Genomic DNA, 9828 nt, shown 5'->3' with positions numbered 1-9828 from the left:
AGAGAAATACAGTTTCCAAGACTGCAGAGCTCTGGCAGCCTTAGAGATGAATCAACCTGTTGCAGCATGTTAGCACTAATAGACCTCTCTGAGAAGGAAAGGATAGGACACCAGTGTACCATACAAATAATGAAGAGTTTTAACAATAGGGGAAACTGGATGCAGGGTACACTTGAACTCTGTACTATCCTTACAACTCTTCTGTAAATATAAACCTAGTCTAAATTTTTTTTTAATTATTTAAAAAATAGAACTATAGCTCTTTTTCTGGCCAGAACCATGGAGGGTGCAGAAGAGAAGAAGAAGAAGGTTCCTGCTGTGCCAGAAACCCTTAAGAAAAAGAGAAGGAATTTCGCAGAGCTGAAGATCAAGCGCCTGAGAAAGAAGTTTGCCCAGAAGATGCTTTGGAAGGCAAGGAGGAAGCTTATCTATGAAAAAGCTAAGTACTATCACAAGGAATATAGGCAGATGTACAGAACTGAAATTCGAATCGTTAGAATGGCAAGAAAAGCTGGCAACTTCTATGTACCCGCGGAACCCAAATTGGCATTTGTCATCAGGATCAGAGGTATCAATGGTATGAGCCCAAAGGTCCGAAAGGTGCTACAGCTTCTTCACCTTCGCCAGATCTTCAACGGCACCTTCGTTAAGCTCAACAAGGCTTCAGTTAACATGCTGAGGATTGTGGAACCATATATATTGCATGGGGCTACCCAAACCTGAAGTCAGTAAATGAATTGCTATGTCAGTTATGGCAAAATCAAGAAAAAACGAATCGCCCTGACAGATAATGCATTTGATTGCACGATCTCTTGGTAAATACGGACGGCATCATCTGCATGGAGGATCTGATTCATGAGATCTATACTGTTGGAAAACAATTCAAAGAAGCAAACAACTTCCTGTGGCCCTTCAAATTATCTTCTCCACGAGGTGGAATGAAGAAAAAGACCACCCATTTTGTAGAAGGTGGAGATGCTGGTAACAGGGAGGACCAGATCAACAGGCTTATTAGAAGGATGAACTAAGGTATCTGCCATGGTCATTTTTGTAATCTGGTCAGTTAATAAATAGTAACTGCTTTAAAAATGAAAAAAAAAGAACTAAATTGGCAGATGAGAGTCAGGCAGATATGACTATATGTAGCAGGAGGTGGCTGAAAGAATTAATCCCTTATTTTTCTTTACAACTAAAATTTGAACACAAAGAAGTTAAAATATAAGCATATTATTTAAAGGTGGAGGTCAATATCTCCATAAAAGATATGGAAAGTAAGGTATAGAGAGAAGTAATCAGAAGACTGCTGTTATAGTAACATACCTTGTTACATGGTTTGATACTAAATCATGGACATTTATAACTTGATAAAAATAGAAAATAAATATAAAAGGAAATGATGTGGTTCCCAAACATTTTCCGGATTTTCTAGGGAAAGTCCAACAACTTTTCCCATTGCCCTCCCCACATATTACCTTGTTAAACCATATCCATGATAATAAGAAATAATTACAATTAATCCAAGAAATAATTTAAATTGAAAAATTCATCTACTCTAGAAGGGGAAACAACAGTAACAGGTCTATGTAATTGCACATTTATCTTTTGCATATAAATGACATTACTGAAATGATGCTCCAAAATATTATTCTTCATCCTTAAAGAAAATTGTTTGTTTTTTACACCAAGTACTTCTTTTCTTCACAAGTGCATGTTATACCACCTTCCATTTTGGAAAAGCAAGGTAAAGTACGAATTGAAGAAGTTTTATTTTATCTTCTTTATTTAATCTGATTTTCCAGGATACAAAACATAACTTTTGTTTATACTTTCCAAAACACTTGCTAAATATAAATATTCTGAAAAATACTTGAAAATGGATAAAGGAAATGTTTACTGTAAGAGTATTCATTTGTGGCTGTTGAATCATCCTTTAACTATCATTAATGTATTTGCATATTGGTGAAAGCAGGGATCTGTTTATGCCATTTATCCTTCATAAACATCAGAGCATATAATTAGGAAGGTCTTACTCATCTTTTTTTTAAGTTAGTAGGCAACAAAAATTTATTCAAGTAGCCATTAGAAGCATAAATTAAAATATTTAAATGATCTTTGATGCTTCTAGAGATAATCCAGTTCTCCTCTATACATATTTCACTTAAGAGTTTTTTCTCTGGTTCATATCACTTGTATCTTTTATTTCAGAAAACAAAATGTCCTTGTTGAAGTACCATTTATCTATGTTAGTCAGTCCGGTGACTTATACAAGGCTCTGGTAATAATATCCAAATTTCTTATGTTGATTGAAATGTTTCAGTAATTGTGCCATAGAAGGGTTTTTGCATTATCTGGAGCATGCCCGTCTTCTTCAGTTCACACTACACTTTATCCACTTTGACATCTTCTTGTCATCCCTCCACCTCACATAACTAAATCAGCAAGACTCAGTTGTAATGGTTGGATAAAAACCTGGTGGGAGAGAATGGAAATGAAATTTAAGTCAACACTAAATTTTATTCTAGGCTGCAGAATGAATCGATGGGTTTATGACCTTAAGGTTTTTAAAAAATCATCTACAAAGAACTACTTTGATTGAACTAAAATGATTTTAACTTTGCATATACACATGTGGATAATTTTTAGAACTAGATTTTTATTCAAAAGATAATTAACAAAATGATTTTGTGAATTAACTTATTTCTCTAAATTGTCTTCTTTCATAACAAATTTCATAACACTTGAAAAGCACTGGACTCTGCATATAGACTCTTTTTTAGACTTTTCAGTAATAAAAATAATGCCCAAATGATTGTGGCTCCTCCTTACTATTATCTTGACTATGAAAGGAAAGATTTATCATTAATCTGAATCAGATATAATACAACCCCTGGTACAATCCCAAAGGTACAGCTATTGGTGAGAGGAATAAAGTTATTTAATTTGGTTATCTTGTTCTAGGCCTATAGATGACTGAAATCATATAAGAGGTGGGAGAGAGCTAGGAGAAGCCTGCCCAGAGATCCAGCTTTGGATATAGCCTTTCAACCCCTTGCCACTGCTTTTCCCCACATTGAGCCCACATCTTTCCCTCCATGCTCTTAACTTGTTCACCTTGTGCTGTATCCTGTGGAGGAGCCTTCATTTTGTCCTAAAAAATCCTCCTACATTCTTAATTTTTTCACTAATATTCATAAAAATTATAATAAAAACCATAGTATAATTTATTAAATCCTCGCATGCATTATCTCAATTTATGATATCCCTGTCAGTACTACGATTACCCTATTTTGCAGTTGAAGAAATTGGTCTTGAGAAGTTAAATAAATTGTTCAACGTTAGACCAACAGCTGGGACCTGATCCAAAGATGTCAACATCTGGGCATTAACTTCCATGTTATAGGTGTCTGGTCATCCCAAGTCCATACTCCTCAGTTTCACTACTCCTTGTTTATTGCCATTGCTCGTCAACAACCATGATACATCCAAAGCTCCTGTAGAGATTTCATCTTCTTGAAAAGTCTTCTTTCCTAACAGTATCTGCACGGGGACCCTTATTGTTTGATTCCCTACTCTCACAGTTTCTGCATCTCCTCAGTTTGAAACTCCCCCTTTGATTTTTAATATTTTATTTTATTTTATTTTTTATTTATTTTATTTTATTATTTTACAGCCGTATTTCACACATTACACAAGAAATATTCAGGTAAGTTAAAAATGAATACGTAGAATCTAAGGAGTTTTAGGAAAAAATACAAACTAATATTTTTCTTACCCTGAAGTAAAATATTCAAACCCAGAAGCTATAAAGTAAAATATTGACAATCTGACTATTTTAAACCATTTAAGACTGTACAGTAATATACATATTAAAAAAGTTAAAGGAAAGTAATAGAATAGGAAAGTATTTGCTACACATCTAAAAAAGGGTTAATGAGTTTTGTTTTGTTTTGTTTTGCTTCATTTTAGGGAAAAAATTCTGCAAACATTTTATCAAAAACTGGATAAAGAATGCTAAAAAGTCATTTAAAGCTTTTTAAAAATGAAAGAAATAGGCAAGAAATATACAAAAACAGGTTTAATTTCAACAAATAATAAAGGAACAATTAAAATATCACATCATTGTCACAATCATATTAATACATATTAAAAACTATTGGTCATATCAAGTATTGGCAACTGTGAAAGGAACTGGGTATACATCGACTCTTTTTATTCATCTTAAAGTAGTCCCTTTAGCATATTTTGCAGGGATGGTTTGGTGGAGCTGTATTCTTTTAGCCTTCTTTTGTCTGGGAAACTCCTTATTTCACCTTCTATTTTAATGGAGAGCCTTGCTGGGTAGAGCAGCCTTGGTTGCAGGCCTTTGCTTTTCATGACTTGGAATGTTTCTTGTCAGTCCCTCCTGGCTTGCAGGGTTTCTGTTGAGAAGTCAGCTGCTAGCTGTATCGGGGCTCTTTTATATGTTACTACCTCTTTCTCCCTTGCTGCCGTTAGGATTCTGTGTTTCTCTTTGATATTTGCCATTTTAATGATGATGTGTCTTGGAGTGGGCCTCATTGGGTTCCTCTTGAATGGGACCCTCTGTGTTTCCTGGACCTGGGTGATTTTTTCTCTTCTCCAATTAAGGAAGTTTTCCTTCATTACTTTTTCGAACAGGTTCTCTATCCCTTCCTCATTCTCTTCTACTTCTGGTATCCCTATTATATGGATATTATTACTTTTCAGGTTGTCCTACATTTTCCTAAATGCTTCTTCATTCTTTTTGAGTCTTTTTTCATTTTCTTGCTCTTTCTGGGAGCTTTTTTCTACCTTGTCCTCCAGCTCAATGATTCGATCCTCGTCTTCCTCTGGCCTGCTTTTGATTTCTCCTACTGTGTTCTTCAACCCAGAAATTGTATTCTTCATTTACTCTTGTGTCTTATTGATAGTTCCCATATCCTTTTTCATGCTGATATAGTTTTCAGTAAGTTCCTCATAGTTTCCCTGTAGTTTTTTGTAATTCTCTCTGAGCTCACTGAGCTCATTGAACTTCCTTAGAACCGTTGTTTGGAACTCAATATCTGATAGTTTACTTGCCTCTATTTCATTTAGTTCTCTTTCTGGGGATTCCTCCTTTCCCTTCAAATGGGGGTGTTTCTTTGTCTTCCCATTATTTGTGAGACTCTTCTTTTTTGCTATTGCTTCTTAAGTTGATCTGTCTTGATTTCCTGACTTTGTGGTGTCTGATTTTTAATATTTTAAAGAAATCTTGGCTTTCTTACCTGTCTTTTTATTTGGTGGGGGTTGGGGGGTGGAGCTGAATTACCTCCCTTCTCCTTTTTGCAGTCTGTTGGTATTCCCCTAGTTTTCCCCTTCACTCCCTTCTCTCTTGTCTATACACTTTGTTCCTTCGAATTTTACATAAACACTGAAGATAAATCATGTCACATCACATCTTCTAATAAGAGTTTACTGTATTATTTGAAAATGTTTAATTCTGCTACAAAAACTATAAAGCAAACCAGATGAATGAAATAATATGAAGTGTTAAATAGTTTATGACATGCAAGCAAAACTCATGGCATATGCTAAGTATGAATAATCTGTAAACAAGTAGCTTGGGAGACACATGCAGAAGGCATAAGAGTAAGTTAGTAACCCGTAATGAATATTAACAATTGAATTAAAGAAAGGTATAATGGAACAAAGAAGAACATTTAAAAGCAAAACAAGATTGGAAAGCCAAATCATGACCATGCCCTATCTCCAGCCCCAGCAGAAGCACTAGCATTTTTTTGAAGGCTCTTAGTATTTTGTGTGAACTTCTTGTTCACTACATTTTCCTACCACATACACATCCTATCTCTTCATTTAGACTGGAAGCTCCCAGAAGGCAGGCATGCTGACACACGCACCTTTTGTTCCTGGGAGCACTTGATCTCCAGAGCTGCTGCCTAACACAGTTGAAGGAATGATGGCATACCGTGACCATTTTGGCAAAAGTTAACTGCTCCTCTTTTATTGTCATTTGCATAAATGGCTGATGTTTTTAAAATTAGGCATTTTAGCAAGTGTTAGTGTTCTCTAGTTCTTTCAATAGTTAAACATGTGTATCACCCTGGTGGTTTAGAAGAAACAATTTCTTTCCTTTTTATTAAAAACAAACAAAAACATTTCATACACATATACGCTGAAGCATTACACTCATACCTTATTTTTAATGTAATAATAATATGTAATATAGAGATAGTACCATATAGCAGACAGAAGTATTGACTTTTGGGGTTCATTGCTGGGTTTTAAGACCTAGATTTGTAGCTTACTATCTCTGCAACCTTGAGTAAGTGTATTTTTTACCTATCTTCTCCAGCATCCTTATCTATAAATGTTGGGAAATTAGAAATGGTACCTAGTACATAGGGCTATTGTATAGAATAAATGAATCAAAGCAGGCAAAAGTGCTTAGACAGTGGCTGGCAAGTGGTAAGCTGTCAATACATGTCAGCTCTTGTTATAGAAGCTACAAATCCTACCAAGCCATTTTAAATAGATCTCTCTCTCTCTCTATACTCTGTCTAAATAACCTTTCAGCCAGAACTGTTTGCCTTTTTAAACCAGCTTCCAGTCTCACATCCTCCCTAGATAACAAATACATACATATTCATTATCAAGGCTAAGAAAAGCTGAAAATAATGCTGATGGACATTAACTCTAATAACACTCCCTTTGTATGTCTGTTTTTTCCTGTTGAGTTTATGACTCATTTGCACATTCATGGTATCATTGGAGTTTTACAATACCTCTGCAAAAGAAAAAAAAAAAAAGCAGAGGTGGTGGGCTATTATTTCACATTATTGAAATAGAAGGAAACTAAAGCACAAGGGGGTTAATAGGCCATAGACCTTCCTTCTCCCCAACACTTTGTTTCTACAGACAAACCCTAAGAGCTGATATAGCTTCCAGCTAATAGTCCCTGACTTGCCCTGACCTATATGCTTTTTCCGTTTTAAATCTCCAGTAATAAGAAGTACCCCATTACTTATTCCACTCAAGGATTTTGCTACCAGGATCGTCCTTCTGCTCAAGGTGATCTCCAAGTTCAGAAGAAATAGAAAGTAGGACCTCCTCACAAATATTTCTCTTACTCGCACCATGCTGCTTTTGTTAAGCTGAATGGTAGCATAAGTTAGAACAGTGCTGGCTTATAGATGCTTTGTCTGGGTTTAACTTGTACTTTCCACGTACCAGCTGCATGATATTGAAGAAGTTACTTAACTTCCCTGTGCCTCAGTTGCCCCATCTGTAAAGTGGAAATAACAATATTACTATCTAATAGGGTTCTTGTAATAAATCATATGGGTAAATTACTCAAGAGAGCACCTGACAAAGTCAGTGTGAACTCATGTTGTTATTAGGTGTGAGAAAGTAGTCTGACCTCTTTCTCACTTTATTTGTGTTGCTGTAGTTACCTAATATAGGAGCTGTCACTGTGCAAACCCAAACGACCAGATCCCACAATGATTAAATGCTTAAACCACAGCACAGCATCGCACCTCTCACCTGAGATCTTTGACTTTCAGAGCTGCTTTTTCTCACATACCTTGAATGAAAATATTCATGATCTCATATTGCCCAAAAATAGATCTTGACAAGTCTGTTTCCTGACTTTTACCCTCATCACCATGATCACTCTCTGGCTTCCTCTAAGGAATAGGTTACTATGGCAACCCTCACCACCCACAGTTAACCGTCAAATTTCATTTCTCAGATACAACTATTAGAAAATAAATGGTCCATGTAACATTCTTTGTGTTTGTTTCCATGTTCATTTGTGAAATCTTGTACCTATTTGAGACATTCATACATATAATAAAAATGCCTTTTTAAATATTTGAACAATAATTCATTAATTGAGACCAAAAAATAAATACCAATTGGTTTCTCAATGTTTTTAAAATACCTTTCCGTCAACATAGGTAAAAAAAAAAAAAAAAAAAAAAAGGCACAATCGTAAGCTACTTCAGTTCCAGATTTTATTTAGTCAAACTGCTTCTTATTTTGTAAAAAGAGCATGAAATGAATTGTAACACACTATTTGCCAAAAAGGAATTTTCCTTTTTTATTTTTATACCACAGGCAAAAATGATTTATTCTACTGTTTCAGAAACAAGAACAAGGATGGAAAATTTCTACCTTTCAAAAGCCTCCCCCGACAAATACATCTTTATCCCCCCAATCTAAAACAAAACAATGACACATCATATGTGCCCTGGCAGTGACCAACACTACACATTTCTAGGGACCTTTTCCAGGTGAATGGTCAGGGAAAACCTAGTCCAAGCCCCAACATTGGGGGATCACTTGGCAGTAGCTACCATGTTCATTCCTTTCCATGCCTGGCTTCCCAGGCTTCTCTCGGTGATTCTTTAATAAGCCATGGTTATAGCTGAGTCTTCTCACTTGTGGAGGCCTGGAGAAAGTAAGGAAGCAGCTTGACTCCATCAACTCCATCTCTTGACCCTGTTAAGATTAGAGATGAACAAATAGGAACCCAACCCTGCCCCTACCTTCATTTTCCCACCTTTCACAATCTCATCACCTCCTTCACCTTTCTCTCCCATCCCTGATAGTAGCTTTTAACTATACTGGTGATTATTAATCAGAATCAAAACACCATTTAACAAGAATATATATGGATATAATAAACTATAAGTTTAAGAAAAGAGTAAAGCTAGGAAAGATTTAGGAGAATGTTCTTAGAAGAACCTTTCAGAATAAAAATATCTACATTAAGGACTTTTGATTAAGTGCCATTAAAAGTCAGTTTATATAAGTAAAATAGGTGGTTTTCATTTATTTAAACCAATAGACCCCCGTTTGCTTTTAAACTTGATTAAGAAATCTCAGCGGATTCATTTAAAACAATAAAGAGGCATTTATATATGTAGATAAAGGAGACAAGTACAACTTGCAAAAGCATAAAACTTAGATGACTTTTAAAAAATCTGGATTTATGAGATTATAAATATGACATGTAAAATAAATGCTGATTTAACCTCTATCTGTGTTGAATAAGAGATACACTCTAAAATTTTAAAGGAAGATGCATTTTTTTTTTTTAATTCAGAGAAAGTGACTTAGGAATTCTTCCACAAATTCTAAACATCAGACAAGTCCTTCCTGCCATACTGACATTTTCTATTAAGAGTTGAATAGATAGCCCTGGCTGGTGTGGCTTAGTGGATGTAGTACCAGTCTGCAAATTAAAGGGTTGCTGCATCGATTCCCAGTCAGGAAACATGCCTGGGTTGCAGGCCAGGTCTCTGGTAGGGGGCTCTTGAGAAGCAACCGCAGATTGATGTTTCTCTCCCTTTCTTTCTCCTCTCTTCCTCTCTTCTCTCTCTAAAAATAAATACAATCTTAAAAAAAGGGAGTTGAATAAATATTACAACCAAAAATCAATGAAGTAATTCCCTTTCGGAGAAGCAATGTGGGTAGTTGGTAGAGAGGTGATGGATATATATCAGGAAAACTGATATCACAATAGGTAGCAAAGGGCCTAAGATGAAGCAACTGCATGGAGTGAGATAATTACCTATTGTGGAAAATCTAGCTTTCCAGTAATGGAGATTAGTAGATGATTTCACTAGAATTGGGAAGGCGTGGAAGGATTTATCTTATTATAAGTTGTTCCCAGTGTATTTTTTGAATACCATAAGAATATAATTTTTAACATATAATAAGTATTAATCTTTCTCATATCTAATGCATTATGCTTTCTGGTAACAATAATTTGAAGTAAGTTAAGTAACAGTTAAAAGAGATAAGATTTAAACACAGTGCAAAGAA

General features: G+C 35.3%; 1 pseudogene; it reads left to right on the top strand.

The window, feature by feature from the left end:
• Positions 1–264: 264 nt before the first annotated feature.
• Positions 265–1097, top strand: LOC129076759 (60S ribosomal protein L7-like; annotated as a pseudogene).
• The last annotated feature ends 8731 nt before the right edge of the window (positions 1098–9828 follow it).

Source organism: Pteronotus mesoamericanus, unplaced genomic scaffold (assembly GCF_021234165.1).
Source record: "Pteronotus mesoamericanus isolate MK-2021 breed Mesoamerican mustached bat unplaced genomic scaffold, CSHL_Meso_final contig_100, whole genome shotgun sequence".
Classification (NCBI taxonomy): Eukaryota; Metazoa; Chordata; class Mammalia; order Chiroptera; family Mormoopidae; genus Pteronotus; species Pteronotus mesoamericanus.
This window is presented reverse-complemented; position numbering and strand designations above follow the sequence as displayed.